This window comes from Mustela erminea, chromosome 1 (assembly GCF_009829155.1).
Source record: "Mustela erminea isolate mMusErm1 chromosome 1, mMusErm1.Pri, whole genome shotgun sequence".
Lineage (NCBI taxonomy): Eukaryota > Metazoa > Chordata > Mammalia > Carnivora > Mustelidae > Mustela > Mustela erminea.
This window is the reverse complement of record NC_045614.1, coordinates 209,764,618-209,786,987: the sequence shown is the minus strand read 5'-3', so window position 1 is coordinate 209,786,987 and position 22,370 is coordinate 209,764,618. Positions and strand designations below refer to the sequence as shown.

Sequence of the window (22,370 nt, the reverse complement as noted above, 5' to 3'; positions counted from 1 at the left end):
TTTGTTGGCAGGGCTTTGGGGGAAGCAGGCACACTAAACTTTGCTGGTGGCACCATAAACTGAAAAAAAAAAGTAAGTCTTCAAGAGCAATTTTGCAATAAGTGACAAGTCATAAAAATTATTCTACTCTTTGACCTGGTGCAGCCTCTTGGGAAAAAATGTCCCCAGGAACAACTCCAAGGAAACAAACACATGTGTAAAAAGATGATTCAAGTCCTGCCGTGTATTAAAATGAATAATTGGAAACAACCCAAGTACCCAACTGTGAGGAAATGGTTTAGGCAGACTGCGTTCTATTAATATAATGGAATTGTTAATGGTCACCAGGAAGGACAATTGGGAGAGATGATTATGAAATCTGGCAAGTATCAAGCAAAAGCATCCTAAGTGGGAAAGAGGAGAAATAGACCAGCGCACAGTAACAGGTGAAGTTGTGTGCTTCTATGGGAGGGTATATTAGGTAAAGAACTAGTGATGTCGGGCTTCAGTTGTTGGAGCCTTTATTTCACCTTGCCTTTTTAATGGGCGTGCTTGACCTCATTGTTAGGGTACTAACACCTGGAGCTCTCAGCTGGCAGGTTGTGTACTCCCCTCCCAGAGGAAAGGCCATATGAGAAGACACAGTTAAGGGGGAGTCACATATAGTTATAAACAGTGGGGGTTTCATCTAATTTTTTTCATGGGGTGGGGGAGATAATGCTTAATTTGAACCTCAAGTAATATTTTTATTTTTAACTAGGCTCCATGCCCAACATGAAGCTTGAACTCACAACACTGAGATCAAGAACTGAGCTGAGATCAAGAGTCAGACATTTAACCAACTGAGCCACCCAGGTGCCCCTCAAGTAATCTTTTTAAAGAGCATGAACTTTGCATTTATCAAAAATCAAATCAAGGTTTAAAAAGATCAAGAAATTCTAAGTTCCCTCCAGCAATTTGTTCTAGATACTCACTTCACCAATTTAAGGGAGGCATTTGAACTGGAGCTCCAGCAATTCCACTGGAACTGTCCATACTGAAGCAGTCCATTACACAAAATCACTGTCTTTCTAGCAATTTACCAAGGAATAGTGTTTATACAAATAAAGAGGCAGTACACTTCAGGCAAATTTTTAAGTGCTCAAAGGTGAACTCTAGAAGGAGAAGTAGACTAAATGGAACACCCAACAGTCTTCTTGAGGATATGGCTGAAAAAGTCTCATTATTTTGTTATAGATTTAAATGGAACTTAGGCCATCTCAGTGGACAAGAGGCCCTCCCCATACGCAGGCTCTGGGACCCAGTCCACCACCCACGCAGAGTCATGCTTCAGCCAAGCACCATTGTTTCCAGCATCTCTACCACCATCTCCAGTGGCTTCTTACTCCCATCCTCCCTAGTCTAAATGAAACTCACACTAACTCCTTTTCCCCCCATTTTAAGCAGTGGTAGACCCTGTGTATGCTAAATGTTTAACAACCAGCTCTCTAAGGAGAAGAGTCTCACTTTATGGCTTCTGACAATTGCCATGGTGTAAATACTCCTATGGTGGCTAACATCACACTACCAACATAACATCATTGACTGCGAAGCTGAGAAGGGACAGTCACTATCATCCCACTATGTAACAGTTAAACCACACAGACACAACAGATACAAGTAACCTCAAGAACACAGATGGTAGTAAAATGTAATAAAATAATTAGCAAGCGAAGAGTTTTGAATATTTATTATCTTTGATTTTAATAAAATGTATTTAATGGTAAGCTTACAAAATTTAATTTTTAAACAAAATTTCCCAAAAGTCAACATTTGGCGACTCTTGCAACCTAGCTCTAGCACACTGCCCTAGCACACCAACCCCTCTCTCCATGGAAATTGAACCATAAAACTATGTGCTGTTGGGTTTGTCAGTTGACACTGGCCTTCTTGAAGCTTTCTCCTGCCATGGTTCTTGAACAACACCCTGTTGGGTCTTTCCTTTGACACTTCTCACACGCCTTCTCATTTCTTGTCTTGGTTCTGTCTTTCTTTGCATATTGGTATGCTCTAGGTTTTAATTCTTTTATTTTTTTAAGATTTTATTTATTTATTTGACAGAGAACACAAGTAGGCAGAGAGGCAGGCAGAGAGAGAGAGAGAGAGAGAGAGAAGCAGGCTCTGCACTGAGCAGAGAGCCCGATGCAAGGCTCTATCCCAGGGTCCTGGGATCATGACCTGGGCCGAAGGCAGAGGCCTTAACCCGCTGAGCCACCCAGGCGCCCCTAGGTTTTCATTCTTGATCTGTGCCCCTTCTTATCTTCCCTAATGATGTCATTCATCACCACCATGTTAATGATGCCAAAATGATTCCAGGATTTGTGACTTTCTGAAGTCTTGACTTTTCTCATAGGTTCAAGAGAACCTCGGCAGCTCCACCTGGATCCTAACCTTTGAGCCTTCTTTCCAATCTCTTCATCCAAACTTGATATTTTCCTGCCTTCCTTATCTGATCTATGGCAAAGAGCATTCTCATTCATTCACTAATTTATCTGAAAATACTAACTGAGTCTTCACTAAGGGCCAGGCACAGTTTTAGGCTATGGAAATACAATAGAGAGCAAAATTGGCAGAGTCCTTAAGAAGCTCACTTTCTAGTGGGTGACATAGTCCACAAAACAAACAAGCAAACAAAAGCCAGGTATATTTTATCATATCAGATAATAATAAATGCAGTGAAGGCATTTTAATGTTATCTTCAGTTCCTTTCTTCTTTTTTTTTTTTAATTTTTTATTTCTTTTCAGCGTAACAGTGTTCATTGTTTTTGCACCACACCCAGTGCTCCATGCAACCCGTGCCCTCTCTAATACCTACCACCTGGTTCCCCCAACCTCCCACCCCCCGAGCCTTCAAAACCCTCAGATTGTTTTTTTTATTATTATTAATTTTTTTAAATTTATTTTCAGCATAACAGTATTCATTATTTTTGCACCACACCCAGTGCTCCACGCAATCCGAGCCCTCTATAATACCCACCACCTGGTTCCCCCAACCTCCCACCCCCCTGCCACTTCAAACTCCTCAGATTGTGTTTCAGAGTCCATAGTCTCTCATGGTTCACCTCCCCTTCCAATTTCCACCAACTCCCTTCTCCTCTCTAACTCCCCATGTCCTCTCTTCTTTATTCTCCATATTGAATTAGGATACACAGATCTGTTCATTTACTGCTTAAATATCCCTTGAATGGAAACCTTTTCCTCTCTCCAAACTGACTTGGCCTTAATTTGGTCATCATCACCTCTGACTTCCACAGTCTTTAACCTGGCCTTCCTATTACAGGTTCTTGCATGGTCCATCCTCCGCATGTTCTCTGGAGCTTGCCAAAACACCCATCTCATTGTGCCCCTCCCCTTGTTAAATACCTCAGGCAAGGGAAAATTCAATAACTGTAGGATAAGTTCCTTGGCATGCAATACAAGGGAACTAATTTTGTTAGTTATTTACTGTGTGAAATGCTCACTGAACACACACACACACACCATGTATTTATTTTTATATACCAAATAGTTACAGAAATAATTTTGTTGCCCTCCCAACAACTCAGTGAATTCACATTGTTTTTCACTTTGTGGTAGACCATTTCACAGTCCAGCCCAGTCTTGGTAAGGTTTCCTCTCCTGCTCCTCACTCACCACACCTGAAACAGGGGTTCCCTGCCCTAAATTTCCCATTTGAAGTTTTTTTTTTTTTCCCTCCCCACACACATATGAGCCTGTCCCCTCTTCCAGGGATGAGTTTGCTTCACTTTCCCTACCCAGTGAAACACTACAGTTTGTGCCCCATCCTCAGCAATTCTTCTTCCCTCTGACCACCACCATCCTTTGCTGCAGGTAATCTCCCCCTTCTCAGCATATCCATAGCCCTATGCTCATAACACATCTTCGTTTCGAAACACCTATCAATGAAGCTCTTTTCCAGACACTGGGGATAAGCTGATGAATAAAACTAAGTCCCTGTCTTTATAAGGTTGGTGTTCTAGTGGGAAGAAATGGAACCTAAATATATAAGTAATTTCAAATAGAAATGCACACCATATGATGAAGCTTTTGGGTAAAGGGAGGGGAGAGGAGTTGTGGTTTGGTCAGGGAACCTCCTCCCATCCCCAGAGGGGACAATCACAGCACATACCATCAAATATTAGAGTTGGTATCTAGGTCCACATTCATCTCCCCCGTTAGTCAATGAACATAGGGATCATGTCTTATTTCTCTGTCCCATGTCACTTAGCATATTTGCAGCATTTAAGAGAGAGAGGGAAAGAAAGAAAGAAAGGAAGGGGGGAGAGGGAAGAAGTGAGGGAGAAAAGGAAGGGGAGAGAGGGAGGGAGGAAGGAAGCAAGGAGGAAGGAAGGACGGACTAACCTTTGGTAGACAATTTATTTGGACCCAGAATCCGATTATCAACATTTCAAACTCCAAAAAATCTTCTGATAACTTAGTATAAAATCCTGGCATGATAGTTTGCTTCATTTTTAAGCTATTCATGTCAAGCCACCTGAGTGGCACACACTTTTCCCATTTTCCCCCCATGGTCTTTGTACCACATCCAGCCTTTTGACAAGGAGAGTAAAATTGCATCAGACTTTCCAATTTTGAAAGCACAAAGATTATTTCTGTCTTGGATGTGGTTCGGTCCCAAGGGTATCCCTGCCAGTAACCTTTCTAAAATTAATCTATTTCTCCATCTGTACCATTTATGAATCTACCCATTTGAATTCACAGGAGAGGGAGTTAGTTGGATGAACACCATAGCTACAGGAGACAGTAAACTGGTGATCCCCTTTTAGGGAAATGCACAGAACAACACCAAAAGGAGAGATAATGGCAAGATATCAGATGTGTTCATCACACTTCCACAGAGAGCATGCAGCCAATAGATGGAGGGGTTCCTGAGAATTTTCAGCCTTCTACCTTGAGAGTAGCAGTGTGACTTTGGTGGATCACAAGCATGATCATATTTTACATTATTTGCGGCTCCCTGATTAACATTACTTTTGGTTTGGGTGGAAAAATGGTACATATTCTTTTATCACTAGTGCGTGTACATTGACATACATGTTAATGTATGTCAATCAATACATATCTGCAAGTACAATGACATATCATTTCAGGTTCTAGTTATCTGGTGTTAACCCCAGTACCTTATGTCTTCTATACTTGCTCTCAGATTTACATATGTGTTTGCATATCAATTTTTATACAGCCTGCTATGTTGCTAAAAGAATTTTAGACAATTTATAAAATGATTGAAAATAAAATAAGATTGTATGGCTTAAAAATGGAATACAATTTCTGCATATGATCTTTATTTGAAATGAGATAGCTTACTACACTAGATCTTTCTCACTGAGATTTGCTAAAACATAATTAGATCCTTCTGTATAGGTGCATAAGGCTCCAAAGAAAATAATGTTGCTAACAGAAGTCTAGGGCAATATCTCTGGGAATGGGGAAGATTATGTTCCACATTTTGGGCACATTTTTGCACCATAAATGAAAGGGAATCATTTTCTGCATGGTGAGCAGTTGTGAAGTTCTAAATGCTTTAGTTTCTCAACCTTGTTATGATGGGCAAAGAAGGTGAGGCAGAGGACCAAGGGGTTAGAACATTCTCTAAAAAGAAAGTTACAACATTTTTATTTCATATTGGCCTGTAGACAGATTGGAAGAAGGCGGCGGTGGGGAGTAGTTAGGGAAAAGGAGAAACAATGTGGGAAATCACAACACTGCAGCACTGAAAACAGCAAGACCAGAACATTGAGAACCATGAACTGACACAGTTGTGGACCGGGAAGCAGAGATACCATGTAGGAGTTAAGAGCATGGGTCTGGCCCACACTGGTTTGGGTTCGAGCACCAGCTCTGTCCTTTACTAGCTGTGCAACCTTGGGCAAGGTTACTTAGCTTCTTTGGATCCAAGTGTACAAGGTGTTTATTATTCTTAGCTCCCTTGTTGAAGCTAGGGAGCCAAACTAGAAGACCTCTTGAGAAAATTTCCCTTCGATTTTCAGATGCACAGTGCAATAAAGAGGTGCTTGAGAAGCTGGTGAAGAGGCGCCATCCAGCTGGGGCAGGCCTTGGAGAAATGTCCTTCTTCTTTTCCTTTCTGAGTCTTGGGTGTGTTAAACTCAGAGTTTGGCTTCCAGGGGCTTTCCTAGATTCCCCATAAGCATGTCTTTGCCCTAAACAGCTCATCACTGAAAAGATTAGTGATAAAAGACTTTGTACATCTCTTTGGAATATCTGCTTTTCCTCCTGAGTGGTTTACAAACCTGCTATCCTAAATTCATAGTGTTGTATTTCTTCCCAAGAAAACGGAGGAAAATGGCCTTAATAAGTGACCTTTCAGACTTCCTTCAGTATGTGCCAGCAGCAATGGAGCAAACAGCCTTCACCTACCTTCACCTTTTTTTTTTCCTTCTAATTTTCTATAAATTATTTTCAAACTTTGTAAAGATTTCTTTCACATACAAACTTTCTAGGCCCAGGTGAAAATTTGAGAGCAAGTAAATTAAATGCATTACATCTAGGAACAATTAAGCACATTTTATTTTCTCTCCTGGAAAAATAGCCAAAAGTATCTTGATTCCAGCAGTCAGCCTGTTGGAAGAACAAAGGAATTTATATTGATAGCTCCTGAGGGCTCATGGAGTAAGCCCACCATTCTACACACCCTGGCATATCAGGAAATCCAGAAAGAACATCAGACAAGAGCAGACCTTCATCTCTTGAAGGTCTCATCTGGGGAATGTCATTGGGAGTTCCAGGTAGAATGCCTGAAACCACAAACACACAGACTATGATGAATTAAGAGGAGGACTTAGAACAGGACCCAGTGAGATGACTTAGCTAGGTGGTCACCACACACATTCTTCAGGGTCTTCAGGATACATAAAAATCTTAAATCCTAAACCAGGTGCACTGGGAAGCCATTGAAGGGTTTGGAGTAGGGTTGTAAGCTGCTTTGGTTTCTAGTTAGAGGAGACTACCTTGGCTGTAGGAGAGAAGGTTGCAGATGAACGTAGTCACCAATAGTCATGGGAAGATGGTAAGAGGCAAAAGGGTACTCCAGGGGAGAACAACTGGGGCCGGACCTGGGATGGGACAGTAGAGATGGAGAGAAGTGGACAGGTTGCAGACAAAAGTTTGTGATAGAGGAGAGGGAGTTGCAGGGGCACCTAGGTGAGTGGTGGCTCCACTTTTAGAAGGGGTGTACAGGCAAGGAGCTCGTCTGAAGGAGAGGACAGGAGGTCTACTTGTAAGCACTGAGGTTGAAGAACGTGCAAGAGCTCCATGGGTGCCTGGGTGGCTCAGTGGGTTAAGCCTCTGCCTTTGGTTCAGGTCATGATCCCAGGGTCCTAGGATAGAGACCTGCATCAGGCTCTCTGTTCAGCAGGGAGCCTGCTTCCCTTCTTTCTCTCTGGCTGCCTCTCTGCCTACTTGTGATCACTGTCGTCAAATAAATAAATAAAATCTTTAAAAAAAAAAAAAAAAAGAACGTGTAAGAGTTCCAAGTAAAGCTCATAAAGAGGTGATCAGATGTGAATATCCCAGAGCTCAGAGGGGAAGTTGAGGCTGCTTTCTTCATGCTGCTTCATGGGGCCCAGCATTCACTAGACAAGCCTAATGAATGACCACCATAGGACCTAGAGCTTTCAACTGAGTCTCCCACAAAACCCACGCCCCATTGAGCCCCAGTCTCAGGAAGGCTTAACAGTCACAACATTATGAAAACATTGAAATCCAACCACAAATACTCCCATTTAATTGCCAAGAGGGCACCAAAAGAGTTAAATACATAGTAAGTATCAAAATCACTTTATTTATCCCCAAGCTTCTCCCATATTACAGTTCATACACTCAAGTCCCAGTATAATAAAATCTGGATTAAGCTGTTGTAGACCTTAATAGAGCCAAGTCACGATGCCAAGTTTCAGTTAATACATTTTAAATGAAAACACACCAGCAAGATTTAGAACAAGGGTCAGGAATCATAAAATAAATACCACAAAATAATTCTCCATTGTGAAATGATGGGCGTCACACCCCTGGGAGTCTAAAATCTCTTCTGAATTAAACAGTCTTTTCACTTGAAGACAATTAGCAAACCACTGGCATGCTTTGCTCTTACCTTTAGAGAGGAGAAGAGAAAAAAAGAAAAACTCAAAAAGAAAGCCAGAATCTTGCTACCTCTATTTCTAAGCTTGGATCTAGCAATTATTGCAATACCATTGCTCAGGTTCAAGAAACTGAACAACCAACAACTGGGTTAGTGCCTAGGAAAGAGAAACCTGGTAGTATAAACTTCTAGAACCTTCTAAAAGCTGAATGAACTCATATTTCTGGGTATACCTTTGTTCCCTGAGAGCTGCAAGTGGTAAATTAAAATTGTTGTCCATCCATTCCTCTAAAGGCATCCTCATCACGAATCCTGCCATAAAAGTCAGTTTTCCTCTCAGAGGAGCAACCTCTACTAAAAATAGTCTTTGCTGTGGTGATAGTGAGGGCTTGGGGTCACTGTCAACTGCAGGAGCTGCTGAACTGAACAGGCATGTTGTGTTCCTAGCTAATGCGAGGCGGTGCCAACCCCTGAAAGGCCAACCTGGATCTGGGTCTTCTCTTCAGGAGCTCAGAGCTCTGTGCTCTGATAGGCAAAGACAGGTGCAGGACACCATATTGAAACTCCGAAATACAGAGTCTGTCTAGACTTGGTGGGAGCTTCCTAGGAAGGCCATGTGTATTTCTCATAGGGAGACAACCCAGCAGGACAATTCTTTGTTGGGTGCCACTGTTCCAGGCCTTGCTGACTTTTTCCTCCCTGCTCAGTTCCTCATGCTAACACCCATAGCATGGTGACTCACTAAAATGCCCCCCTCATATTTCCAAATACTCCCCTCAAGCACGTGGCACCACTCCCTTGGTAAGTACCACCACTGGGGAAACGTGAGGATGGGAGTTTGAGACCTAGAACTGTGTCTTCTCTCTACCTGAGTCACACTCAGGCCTTGGATAATAACTAGGAAACTATTTCCAGCCTCCCTGCCCCCCACATTAAACCAGGATGTGTCCCCCACCAGTGGTTATCTAGATATGTTGGTGAAACCCAGGGCTTTCCCTGGTAGACCTCTAAGCTGCCTTCCATACTGCTCTCCCTAGCCAGCTCAGTCTCTGGGGTTGGCCAGTATTCCTGGTGGCCTGATTGGCAGGCCATGTTGCCACCTTCCCCAACCTCACATGGGCATCAGTGACAGCATGTACCACCCAACCCTTATGTCACAGTTCCCTCCCTTTCTCACACAGTAGTCGGGACACCTTTTCCTTTACTCTAGGGTCCAGGAAGAGCCATTATGAGTAAGTGTTCTGACAGGTTTTTATGTTTCTTGAACATGAGGACATGAGGATGGACTAACACTTTAATTCTGTGAGTAAAGAGACTAGGAACAGTTGCTGGTTGATGTGACTGGTAGGTCAACTGTTTGTAACATATACTCTGCTGCCACTGGGCCAAAGCTGGAATAAATGTGGCCACACATCTGAACTGAATATTGACAATACCTGTTTCCAGATGCTCATATGTCAAAAGCAGCAAAGTCTACCACAAAGTGGAGATTTTTGTCCTTGAAAAAGATGATATCAAAGAGAGAAGTGATGACCAGTTTGTGAGCTGTATTTATAGTGCTATTAATACACTGGCCCCAAACCACAGGTGATCCCATGTGGTCAAGGTGAATGAGGAAAGAGGATACTTTCCTGAGGGCTTTCACATCCAAGCATTTATGAAATTTAAATTTACTGATGGGGGCAAAAGAGTGGGGTCATGGCCCAGCATGGATGAATCCCCAACTCACCATCAAGCAAATGGACTGTAGCAATCTTCAGGCCAAAACATTAATATTTTTTGCCCTAATGAAATCTACTCCGAAGGGGGGCTATGTAGAGCTATAATATCTTGTGAGACCTTTGGAAAGCCAAACAGCTTGTAGCCACCATGTCTAGCTCAGAGCAAATAAACAATAATCAACATCTTGGCCCAGAATATAAACCTAGACCTTCAGGGGAGTTATTTTCCAAGGGTTGGATCAGTGTTTTTCTTCATTATTTTATATATATATATATACACATATGTGTGTATATATACACATACATATATATATATACATATATATATATATATATATATATTTCATTTTCTTGCACATTGCTACTACTGGCCTCCAGCCAGATCTAGTCTGCCAAGAGTATGGAAACTATGAGAAAACCTTTTAAAAAAAATCATTTTTAACTGACTAGAAACAAAAGGTGTAAGGAATCTTGACAGTGGTTGTGAGAGGAAAAGAAAAAAAGGAGATGCATGCTTTGGGGGCCAGAGTACAGAAACATTGCAGAGAAAGAATATCTGGCACTCAAAAATAAACCATGGTAAGGTGCAGATGAGGGAAAAAGAAGGAACAATCAAGGGGAAGTCCACATTCCAAGGCTGGGGTGTAGAAGAATGATGGATCCGTCAACCTATAAACTTGGGGAGTCCATGCCAGGTTGGTGAGGTGCTTTTAGTGATTCTTTCTATGTGCATGTTCAAGGTCAAAGGAACACAATGGTAAGGGTTTGAATCCAGCATTTTGTCAGTTTAGAACTTCCTCCAAGATGTGCTTCCCACCCTCCAAACCTTCTAATCTATAGCCCCCCCAAATTTCATCTTGCTGTCTTTCTACCTAGATTCTCCCTCCTGTCTCACCTCTGTGGATTGGTGACTTTTTGGGGTAACCTGGCTGGCTTTGATTTGTCATCATCTCAAAATCTATCTTTTATTTTTGTTTTCAAAACCTATCTTTTATGATCCATCACCCACACCCATCCCATACACATCAACAACCCACCCCATGTCCTGTAGCTTTTGACACATGGAACCTAAATTTTTATTTGACCTAAGGCTAGGATATGCCACATACGTGGCTGACTTGAGGTTTTACTTGCCAGAGCCGGGGGGGGGGGGGCGGGGAGGAAGAAAGGGACAACAGAAAGGGAACCTGTCAGGCAGAATACAAGTTAGTCTTCATATGTGTAAATGCAAAGTAGTGGTCTATTTAAGTGAACAAGACCAGAGAACCATTAGAAATTGAGTATGGAGATCAAAAGTTAGGGGTAAGGATAAAGTTTAAGAGTCATCAACATAAAGGTAAAAGTTGAGTCAATGGTGGTGTTCTGTATAACAATTTCCAGCCCACCTACAAATTGATCTACATTTTCACTCATCCTTATATTGTTACTTCTTATCTCTGTATCCAAGATGAATTCTCCACCGACAGTCATAATTTCATTTCTTCTCATCTCCTTTACTACCAAATCTTAATCTTCAGTCTATAAATCTGTTCAAATCTCCCTCAGCTTGGGGTGTCTGGTGGCCCAGTCTGTTAAGTGTCTGCCTTTGGCTCCGGTCATGATGTGATCCCAGACTCCTGGGATCAAGCCCCACATTGGACTCCCTGGGCTTCTCCCTCTCCTTCTGCCTGCTGCTCCCCTTGCTTGTGTTCTCTCTCTGTCAAATGAAAAATAAAATCTTTTTAAAAATTCTCCCTTATCTTTAAAACAACAAATTAACAAGCTAAAAAAAAAAAAAAAATCCCCTACTCTGACCCTGACTCTCCCTCCAGCCACTGCATTGTTTTTATATTTTTGGCTTTCCCAAGATGTAAGGAGGTTTGCCTGAAAGAAGGATAGATACTGCCTTTACTTCCTGTTTCTCATCAACTGCCCTCTTCCTGAGGTCAACACTAATCTCCATGTCTCCAAGCACAATGGATTTGTTTCAACAGTCATTTTATTGGATACTTCTTCATTTAGTATTGTGGTTCCTTGAATTTCTCTGTTCCTTTGGCCTCTGTGACTCCTCTTTCTTGGTTCTCTTTATTCTTCTTTGACCTTTTACCATTGGCTTTTTTCAAGAGCTCCTCTTGTGGTATCATCATACTGGTATTTCCCCAAGTTTTAACCTTGGACCATATCTCCTCTCTCTCTCCATGCTCTTCATGGATGATCTTTGTCATAGATTTCCAATTTAATTCCATTATCATCAAAGAACAAATTCCATATGACTTCATTTCTTTTACTCATTTATTCTTTTATTCATTATTAAGACTTATTTTATGACCCCACATATGACCTATCTTTTTTTTTATATGACCTATCTTAATGAACATTCCATGTGCAAATTTTTAAAATGGGTATTCTGTTGTTGTCATGGAGCATTTTAAAATAACTGTCAATTATATCACCTTGCTCAAGTTCTATACTTTTATTGGTTTTCTTCTAAAAATTAAAGAGAAAGGAGTGTTGTCTTAAACTATAATTATAGGTTTGTCTGTTTGTCCTTTCAGTTATGTTGTTTTTGCTTTAGGTATTTTGAAGTCTGATTCTTGATAAATATACATTTAGAACTGTTATTCGTTCTTGAAAAAATGATCACTTTATTATTATGAGCTCTCCTTCTTTATCCCTGGCAATATTCCTTGTTCCAAAGTCTATTTTGTCTGATGTTAATATAGCCAATCCAGCTTTCACTGGATTAGTGAAAGTTAGCATGGTATATATTTAGCCATCCTTTTACTTTTAGCCTATTTCTGTCTTTGACCTAAAGATAGTTTGTTGTAGGAAGCACATGATGTAGTCTTGAATTTTTATCCAGTCTGACAATCTCTGCCTTTTAGTTGGGGTGTTTGGACTATTTATATTTAGTGCAATTATCCATATGCTAGAATTTCCACTTACCATCTTTTTGTTGTTGTTGTTGCTTTCATTTGTCCTTTTTGTTCTTTATTATTTTTCCCTCTTTTACTTTCTTCTCTTGATTAATTGGGACTATTTTATGATTTATTTTATGTCCATTACTGGAGAGCAGTCAAAAAGGTGGGAATAAGTCTGGTGAGTATGACCCCATGAAAGCCAACATAAGGAACATTTCAATAAGAATAATCAACTATGTTAAATGCTTCTGAGAGCTTGAATATATATACAGAAAAAAATGACCACAGAATTTAGCAATGTGGAGATCAAACTAATGACCTTGATAGGAACAACCACAGTGAAGTGGTGGGGCTGTGAATCCAAGCTAAGCAACCTAGATGAAATGGATGCATTCCCGGAAAACTATAAACTCCCAAAATTGAATCAGGAAGAAATTGACAACCTGAATAGACAAATATCGAGTAACAAGATTGAAGCAGTGATCAAAAACCTCCCAAAAAACAAGAGCCCAGGACCTGATGGATTCCCTGGATAATTCTACCAAACTTTCAAAGAAGAAATGACACCTATTCTCCTGAAGCTGTTTCAAAAAATTGAAGCAGAAGGAAAACTCCCTGACTCTTTCTATGAATCCAGAATTACCCTGATCCCCAAACCAAGAAAAGACCCTACCAAAAAGGAGAATTTCAGACCAATATCACTGATGAATATGGATGCTAAGATTCTCAACAAGATCCTAGCAAACAGGATCCAACAGCACATTAAAAAGATTATCCACCATGACCAGGTGAGATTCATCCCTGGGCTACAAGGATGGTTCAACATTCACAAATCAATCAATGCGATAGAACAAATTAATAAAAGAAGAGAGAAGAACCACATGGTCCTCTCAATTGATGCAGAAAAAGCATTTGACAAAATCCAGCATCTGTTCCTGATTAAAACGCTTCAAAGTATAGGGACAGAGGGAACATTCCTGAACTTCATCAAATCTATCTATGAAAGACCCACAGCAAATATCATCCTCAATGGGAAAAAGCTTGCATGCTTCCCGTTGAGATCAGGAACACGACAAGGATGCCCACTCTCACCACTCTTGTTCAACATAGTATTAGAAGTCCTAGCAACAGCAATCAGACAACAAAGGGAAATAAAAGGTATCCAAATTGGTAATGAAGAAATCAAACTCTCTCTCTTTACAGATGACATGATTCTTTATATGGAAAACCCAAAAGACTCCACCCGCAAACTACTAGAACTCATACAGCAATTCAGCAACATGGCAGGATACAAAGTCAATGTACAGAAATCAGTGGCTTTCTTATACACTAACAATGAAAATACAGAAAGGGAAATTAGAGAATCGATTCCAATCTACATGCAATGCATAAAGAGTAAAAGTTGAAAAAGTAGAGACAGGTATGTTCAACTGAAAACATTTTGCTGTAAAAGGGAGCTGAGGGAATGTGGTGGTGATTAGAAAAGGATGTAGCATCAACAGAGACTATTTTTCTTAAAAGATTTTAGAGAGAGAGAGAGCACAAGTAGGAAGAGCAGCAGTCAGAGAGAGAGAGAAAAGCAGGCTTTGTGCTGAGCAGAGAACCCGATGTGGGACTCGATCCCAGGACCCTGGGATCATGACCTGAGCAGAAGGCAGACGCTTAATGGACTGAGCCACCCAGGCACTCCTTAACAGACATTATTTTTTAAGAAGATAAATATAAGAACATGTTTGAACCCTGATGAAAATGATCCTGCAAAGAAAGAGATTGATAGATTTACATTAGAGGAGAGAGTAGAAGAAAAACAGAGAACACAAGTGAAGAGTTACTGATGATTTTCTAGCTGAGACATGAAAAGATTGAGTTTTACGATGGACCACTCATCAGAATTTGTCTATCACAGGGAGGCCAGGGAGCCAGAAGGTAGAGAGGGCAGGGCCTCATACCCATAAAAAGTCTTAAATGGAAACTTCTTATATGGACAATCATAGTAATGATATATTGATAGAAAAGAGAGAGGACAATACTGATCCACCTGATTTTAAATGTTTGTCAAATATTGGTTGATACAACCTATAATGCCTCTATCTTTTTATCAATCTTGTGAGTGAAACAATTATAGTAAATGTGGATTTTTATATTGAAAACATTAATTCATTAAATGGAAATAGTTAAAATAGTCTATCACTCGGGGAACCTGGATAGTGTGTGTGTGTGTGTGTGTGTGTGTGTGACAGATACCAGAATCCTTAAAGGAATGTAAGTGATAAAGACTCAACTACTGAGAAGCTCTGCTTGCAAACACAGCATTATTACCTTTCATAAACATAATAGTTTTCTTCTTTCCTTAGTATTTTACAGGAAGCTAAGAAGCATCAGAAAATCAAACAGATGGTAAATTGTTATGATTCTCTTATTAATGTCAACTTTTGTCTTATCATATTAGCAATGGTCACATATTGTATCTCATTCTGCCTTTGCAGACACTCTGTGTCAATTAATATTCCCAGTCATTAACACTTTTTAAAGGTTTTCGAAGTAAACAATTTAATACAATTTAATTTCAATGCTTTGAAATTCAACTAAGATTAATGGAGTTAAAGAAGAACATACAAAATTTTTGACAAACACAAAGTGATTACTAATGAAACCGTCATGAAAAATAAAAGATACTTGAGTTTCAGCTAGCACTGGTAAGTGAACTCTGTATATAGACAAAATAAGAATATATACTAAGTAATGTTGAGACTAGGAACAAATGTCCCCAACACACATGAACCCATATTCTTCATTTTTGGCTTTCTTCACAGGATTTGACTAACACAGGAATAGAGTAGTCGAGTCCCTATGCAGTATTTTGTGAGAACTACAAATGTATGAATGTCTCCTGGTTAAGAAAATTGTCCTTGCAATTCTTCCATTTAAGATTAATATCCTTGGTTAAGTATTACTCTGTTTTCCTTCTTTTTTAGAATCCAAATACTTCTAGGTATTTGCCCGACCATTCGAAGCTACCCTCAAAGCTTAAAAAAAACAAACAAACCAAGGATCCTGGATATGCAGTTGGATATGGTAATTGTGTGGGCTTTAGCTTGACTTTCTTTAGGTAAAAGATACATATAAATTTTGTTATAAGGAAGCATATTATAATATGAAATATGAATTATAAGTTCATTATAAATATTCATTATAAATATGAAAAGAAGGATCTGTGTGTGTGCTGTGGGATTAAGGAGTAGAATGTTGTGGACATCTGTGTTTTTTATCTGTCCCAATATCCACAATTCCTTTGGGGAACTGCTCCTTTTCCATAGAAATGATGTGCTTATAGATGGATGGACAACCCCAGCATCCTGATACCATCACTGGCATAGGAGTAAACAACTGATATGTACCCTGATGATCAGAGTACCCCACTATTCTAACCAGAAAGGCTGGTTCATGTGTAAGTCCTTCCCTAGTATTTTTCTAGATAAGCTGGAATAAAATATCATTTCAGAGGTAAGGAGATTCCAGAGGAAAATGCAGAATGTAGGGGAATAAAGTGCTAACCTAAGTAACTTTGGAAATAGTTAGAGTCTATAAGATTAAAGACCAGAGAAATGCACATAGGCACAGCACTGCATTCTATCTGATAAAGTTATTTCACATGAGGATATGAGTCAATGACTTTGAAACCACTATATATATGGGTGTATGTGTGTATGTATACATATGTGTATGTGTATACATATATACATACACATGTACATATATGTGTGTGTGAAATATATATACATTGTATAGGGCAATTAAATGGATGGCAGGTGGAGAGAGTTGAGTTTCTTACTGTTGGGGTGGGAGGTTACAGATGAGAAATAAAAGGAAGCTAGAATAATCTATGCAGTAATGGAACAGAGTTGGAGACATCAGGATGATCTCATATTTACCTTAAAATAGATACCAATGGTTATATGTGTATAAATATTTATAGATATGTGTATAGACACAAGTTTGTATACATACATATTCTCCATATTATGTCAGCTGAGAAGACTGGAAGCAGTGGTCATCCAGATCATGGTTTATAAAAACATTCTTCAAAAAAAGGGACCATGGCGCCTTGGAGAAATGCTGATTCTAAGACTGGGGCAGGAAATACACAAGATGATCCTGGAACATCTTGTAGTGCCAGAAAGTAAGAAAGTACTCAAAACCAAACCAAAACCAAAACAAAAAACAACTCACATTGTTGGGGTTATGTCAAATGGACCCAGGAACAAACTGAAAGAGTTCTCAGTGGCCAAACCTGGAACAATTTGAGCAATAAAATTTAAAACAGTAATGGGTTATAACTCAATGAATAAAGTAAGTATCAAGGAGCCCATTCTGTTATAAATAAATGATTGGATAAATAAATAAATGGGGGAGAACAGGCAAATCTCTTGTGAAGAAGAATTTGAAATAATCTATACAGAATGGAGTATACCCTCAAGCATAACTCCTCCACTCTGCACAGCAACTTTCTTCCAAAGAGGATAATATGGAAAGGGAGACAAAGGGTTAACTTTATGGTGTAGAAATCTGACAAACATTGCCTCAGATGATCTGAGTTAACATCAATAGTAATAAGTCATCTTGATAGTAGTGTACCTTTGATATTATGCAATGAGAATGGCATTTTACCTCTGTGGTCTTCTTCCCCAAAACCCAAAGCCCCAGTGTAATCGTGAGGAAAACTTCAGACAAATTCTAATTGAGGGACACTCTGCAAAATGCCTGAGCAGGCCTCCAGAACTGTCAAGGTCATCAAAGACAAAGTCTGAGAAACTGTCACAACCAAGAGGAGCTAAAGAGATATACAGCAACTAAATCTAATGTAGGATTCCATATGGGATCCTAGAACATTAAAAGGATATTAGGGGAAAAAAAAAAAAAAACAGGGGAAATCTGAATAAGGTATGCACTTCAGTTAAAAATAATGCATCAATAGTGGTTCACTAATTGTAACAAATATACCAAACTCATGTTAGATGTTAGTGATAGGGGAAACTGGGTGTATAGGAACTCTTGCTGCTCTCCTTTTTTCTTTTCTTTTTTTTTTAAGATTTATTTGAGCGCCTGGGTGGCTCAGTGAGTTAAAGCCTCTGCCTTTGGCTCAGGTCATGATCCCAGGGTCCTAGGATGGAGCCCCGCATCAGGCTCTCTGCTCAGTGGGGAGCCTGCTTCCCTTCCTCTCTCTCTGCTTGACGCTCTGCTTACTTGTGCTCTCTGCCAGTCAAATAAATAAATACAATCTTTAAAAAAAAAAAAAGGATTTATCTGTTTATTTATTTGAGAGCAAGCAGTGGGGAGGAGCGGAGGAAGAGAATCTCAAGCAGACTCCCTGATGCTTGCAGAGCCCCACACAAGGTTCAATCTCATGACTTTGAGATCATGACCTGAGCTGAAATCATGAGTCAGATGCTCAACTGACTGAGACACCCAGGCACCCCTCTGTGTGCTATCTTTACAATATTTCTACATATCTCAAAATGAGATTTGTTCTAAAATTAAAAGCTTATTAAAATAAAATTCAAGAGTTTCTTTAAAAGAAAGAAAGAAAGAAATGAAACCTGCATCAGCAAATCCATCTCTCCCTCCAGCACTACCTGGAACCAGGAACCGGTTCAGAATGTTCTGGGACCTCTGCAGTTCTTCTCGATCACAATAGTTTCTACGGACCTCCTGCTTTCTACCCTGGGTGCCCTAGCTCTGATTCTTGGATCTGCCTGGGTTACCCTTCCTGCACCATCCTTGGCACTTCACAAGGCCCTGCTGAGAGGCCCTCTTCTCCTTCACATCCCATCCACTGGTACCAGCTGGGCAACCCAGGTAGGACACTAGATTAAGGTGGAACTTCACTCAAAGGCAGTAAATACTTAGGAAGTCTGCATTGTAATAGAGATACCCCACTCCCCTCTGTTTCTGCCCACTGTAGTAGGAGGAGCTGTTTGAAGGAGGAGCTACTTTTCTGCATAAAACAACAGAAGGACTGAGCAAAGAAATGAGGACCTAAACCATTCCCAGACTCTGAAGACCGAGAACATTCTCAGACTCTGATGCCCCAATATATCTGTCCTTCCACTAAGGCAGTGCATGAGATCCTTTTTGCAAAGAGTTTTCCAAGAGCTGCAAATCATGCATTTGGCCATATAACTTAGCCTGGTCCAAGTCTCATATCCTAGGGTTCTCCATCTCTTTATTCTCTCTCCCCACTGCCTTTGTTTTTCTCTACACCTCAGTGCATCAACTTAGTCTTACAAAGACCTCCCACGAAACACATAAAGAAGACATATTCTGAGGGCACAGGTGAAGAGATAAACATGTGAAGGGAGAATGTGCACCACTTCAAATAGAATAGTCAAAATGAACAAGAAAATAGCCAGAGTCTTTGATGGGGCCCAGAGCCATGGGTCTGTGTCAGGAGGTTGTGCAAGACAGGATGGAGGGAAATCATGAGAAGTGTAAGCTTCAACTGGAAAATAGCCAAGAGACACCTGGGAAGAGCCAAAGGAATGATTTGAATAAAGAAAAAAGGAAAAAAGAGATAGGACATACATAGTGACTACCACAACAAATTGTCACAAACTTGGTGACTCAAACTAATAGAAATTTATTCTCTTATGGTTGTGAAGGGCAGAAGTCTCCAGTCAAGGTGTCAGCAAGCCTGAACTCCTTCCAGAAGCCCAGGAGAGACTCCTCCCTTGCCTCTCCCAACTTCCAGTGGCCACAGACATTGCTTGACTCATGGCTGTGACTCCAACCTCTGCCTCCATCTCCAATAGTCATCCCCTCTTTTCTGTGTCTTCTTACTCTTACAGAGACATTTCTCATTGGATTTAAAGCTCATCTGGGTAATCCAGAATGATCTCATCTCAAGCTGCCTGCATGTACTTAGAGATATCTTTTTTCAAATAAGGTCAAAAGTATCTGGGACACAGACATATCTTTTGGGAGGCCACTACTGAAGCTACTACATTGGAGAAAGAATTGAAATAATTACCTCTCATGAACAGGAAAAAACAAATGCCCCAAGTGTGGTTGTTTGATGTTTGATGGTGAACAGATACTTTCATACATTGGACACAGCAAGGATGTGAAGCATTTGTGCTTCATTAGATTTCAACTTGAAAAAAATACGGAAGACTAGGCTCCAGCACAGACTAACTGAATGAGAATCTCTAGGGTCTATGAGTCCTGGGTGTCAGTATTTTTCATTATTTCCCTGGTGATTCTAATGTGTGGCACAGGCTAAGAACCACTGGGCTAGGTGAGATACGAAGGGTTGTGAACACTTACAGTTTTTATGAGGCTTCCAGCCCACCCCAAGAGTAAGCAGAAAAGAGCCCACTGGCCCAAGCAGAAATGCCTCCATGCCTGGTTCATCAGGCATTTCCCAGCATTCAACCACAAGAGATGTACCCTAGAACCTGTATATCCTGAGCAGAGGTGTCAATGACATAATGCAGTAGACTCTTGGCTTTGCTTGTTGCCAGTGTCTGTGCAGTCTCCCAGACACGCTTGCATCCCCCCCCCCACATAATTCCCTGACCACAAGTGGCTCACACCTCCTTCTGTATGAGACCCTTTTCCCCAAATGGGGATATTCCGACCAGCATATAGTGATCTCTGTTAAAAACAGCATGGTTTTCTTAAAGGTGCTATCCCAGATGAAAACCACATCTCTATCTAAACTATTTCTTTTCTAGTTGGTTTATACAAGGAGCTAAATCAGGTGAGAAATACAAGAGCCAACTCATTAGAGTTATCAGATTTATATTGAAAGGAAAATTAGACCTCCATTTACCTGAAACAAACACTCTTTCAGTCCGATAATAAAAAATACATCAAACAGTATTTAACATGGAGTACAAATATGCTTTGATTGTTTTTAGTAACACTCTTTTACACAGGTGACATCAAAGGAAGCACCAAGTTAACCAGAAATGAAGCCAAATTGGCTTGCCTTTGAAAGTGAACAAGCAACTCACTAGCCTGTAATCACTTCTTGGATCCACTGAAATGATCACTTCAAAGTGACTCCTTGGGCTTCACACCAAATAGTCTCAAAGCTACAAGCAAAACCCAGGAGAACAGTGCCTCATTGTTGAGAATGAGGACAGGATGATCAGACACTTCTCGAGTTTGTCATTATGACTTAGCAAAAACGAAAAGTGAAGACAAAGTCCAAAATACTTCCAGATTAATGCAGATTTTGAGTTGGTGAAGGTGAAGGGGAACCAGAGAAGAATTCCATGGGGTGGTGACATGAGTGTCTAATATTCTCAGAGAAGAGCATTAAATAAAGAATATTATGCTTCTTTTTCTTTCTTTCTTTCTTTTTTTTTTTCAGAATCACTGCCTCCCTTAATGTGACAAAGAATAAATAGTCCATTTGTAAGAAAAAACACAAATAATAAGTCATGACATTGTGGTCATTAATTCTTTCATATTTTTCTGAATCTTCTCTTGAGACCATGATAGAATTGTAGAGCCCTTGCCCTTGAAGTGGATATGGTCACATGACTTGCTCTGGCCAATGTAATAGTGGGAAAAGTGACTTCCACTTCCAATGAGTAACTTCCAGACCACAGCATTTAATGACATACACATTGATTTGCTATTCTGTTACACTTCCTCAGGAACCAATAGCCTTTCTGATAGTAGATGCTCTCCCAGGCTGGTTCCTAGAATAAGGAGCAATATCTCTGATCAACCCACAGTGGAAATGTAACATGAACAAGAAATAAACCTTTATTACTAAATCACTAAGATTTTTGTGATGCTATTACCACATCTTTACCTAGCTTAACTAGATTTGTATATACGACATGAAAGAAATATCTTCAGCTTCATAAAATTCAAGTCAACTGTAAAATAGCATTTTTTTCAAAGATTTCATTTATTTATTTGACAAGGAGAGAGAGATCACAAGTAGGCAGAGAGGCAGGCAGAGAGAGAGGGCAAGGCAGGCTCCCTGATGAGCAGAGAGCACAATATGGGGCTGGATCCCAGGACCCTGAGATCATTACCTGAGCCAAAGGCAGAGGCTTAACCCACTGAGCTACAGAAGCACCCCATAAAATAACATTTTGAATACATAAATGAGCAAAACAGAATTAAATGATGAAAATCCAATTCTAACAATACTGAGGATATTAAAAAAATCATTGATTATGTAATCTGATGCAACATTCCCAGAGCCTTATCTAGTACAAGCTAACAATAGTCAAAAATATTCATATCCGGGGTGCCTGGGTGGCTCAGTGGATTAAGCCTCTGCCTTCGGCTCAGGTCATGGTCTCAGGGTCCTGGGACTGAGCCCCACATCGGGCTCTCTGCTCAGCGGGTAGCCTGCTTCCTCCACCTCTCTCTCTGCCTGCCTCTCTGCCTACTTGTGATCTCTCTCTGTCAAATAAATAAACAAAATATTTTTAAAAAATTAAAAAAGAATTCATATCCTTTAACCCAGTAATTCCTTTCTGAGAATTTATTTTATGGAAATAATTCAAAGAAATTGTTGAAAATTAATTACAGAGGATTGTTTACAGCAACTCTAGTCATAATGGTCAAAATGCTCAATAATTA

The 22,370-nt window shown here is 40.1% G+C and overlaps 1 long non-coding RNA gene across 1 annotated transcript; it reads right to left on the bottom strand.

Moving 5' to 3' along the window:
* Positions 1-1,215: 1,215 nt before the first annotated feature.
* On the bottom strand, positions 1,216-22,082 carry LOC116597036. Its single transcript, XR_004288451.1, has 3 exons — positions 22,007-22,082; positions 9,502-9,506; positions 1,216-1,227 (listed from the first exon to the last, which is right to left on the bottom strand). It is a non-coding gene; the product is annotated as an uncharacterized LOC116597036 (long non-coding RNA).
* Between the last annotated feature and the right edge of the window lie 288 nt (positions 22,083-22,370).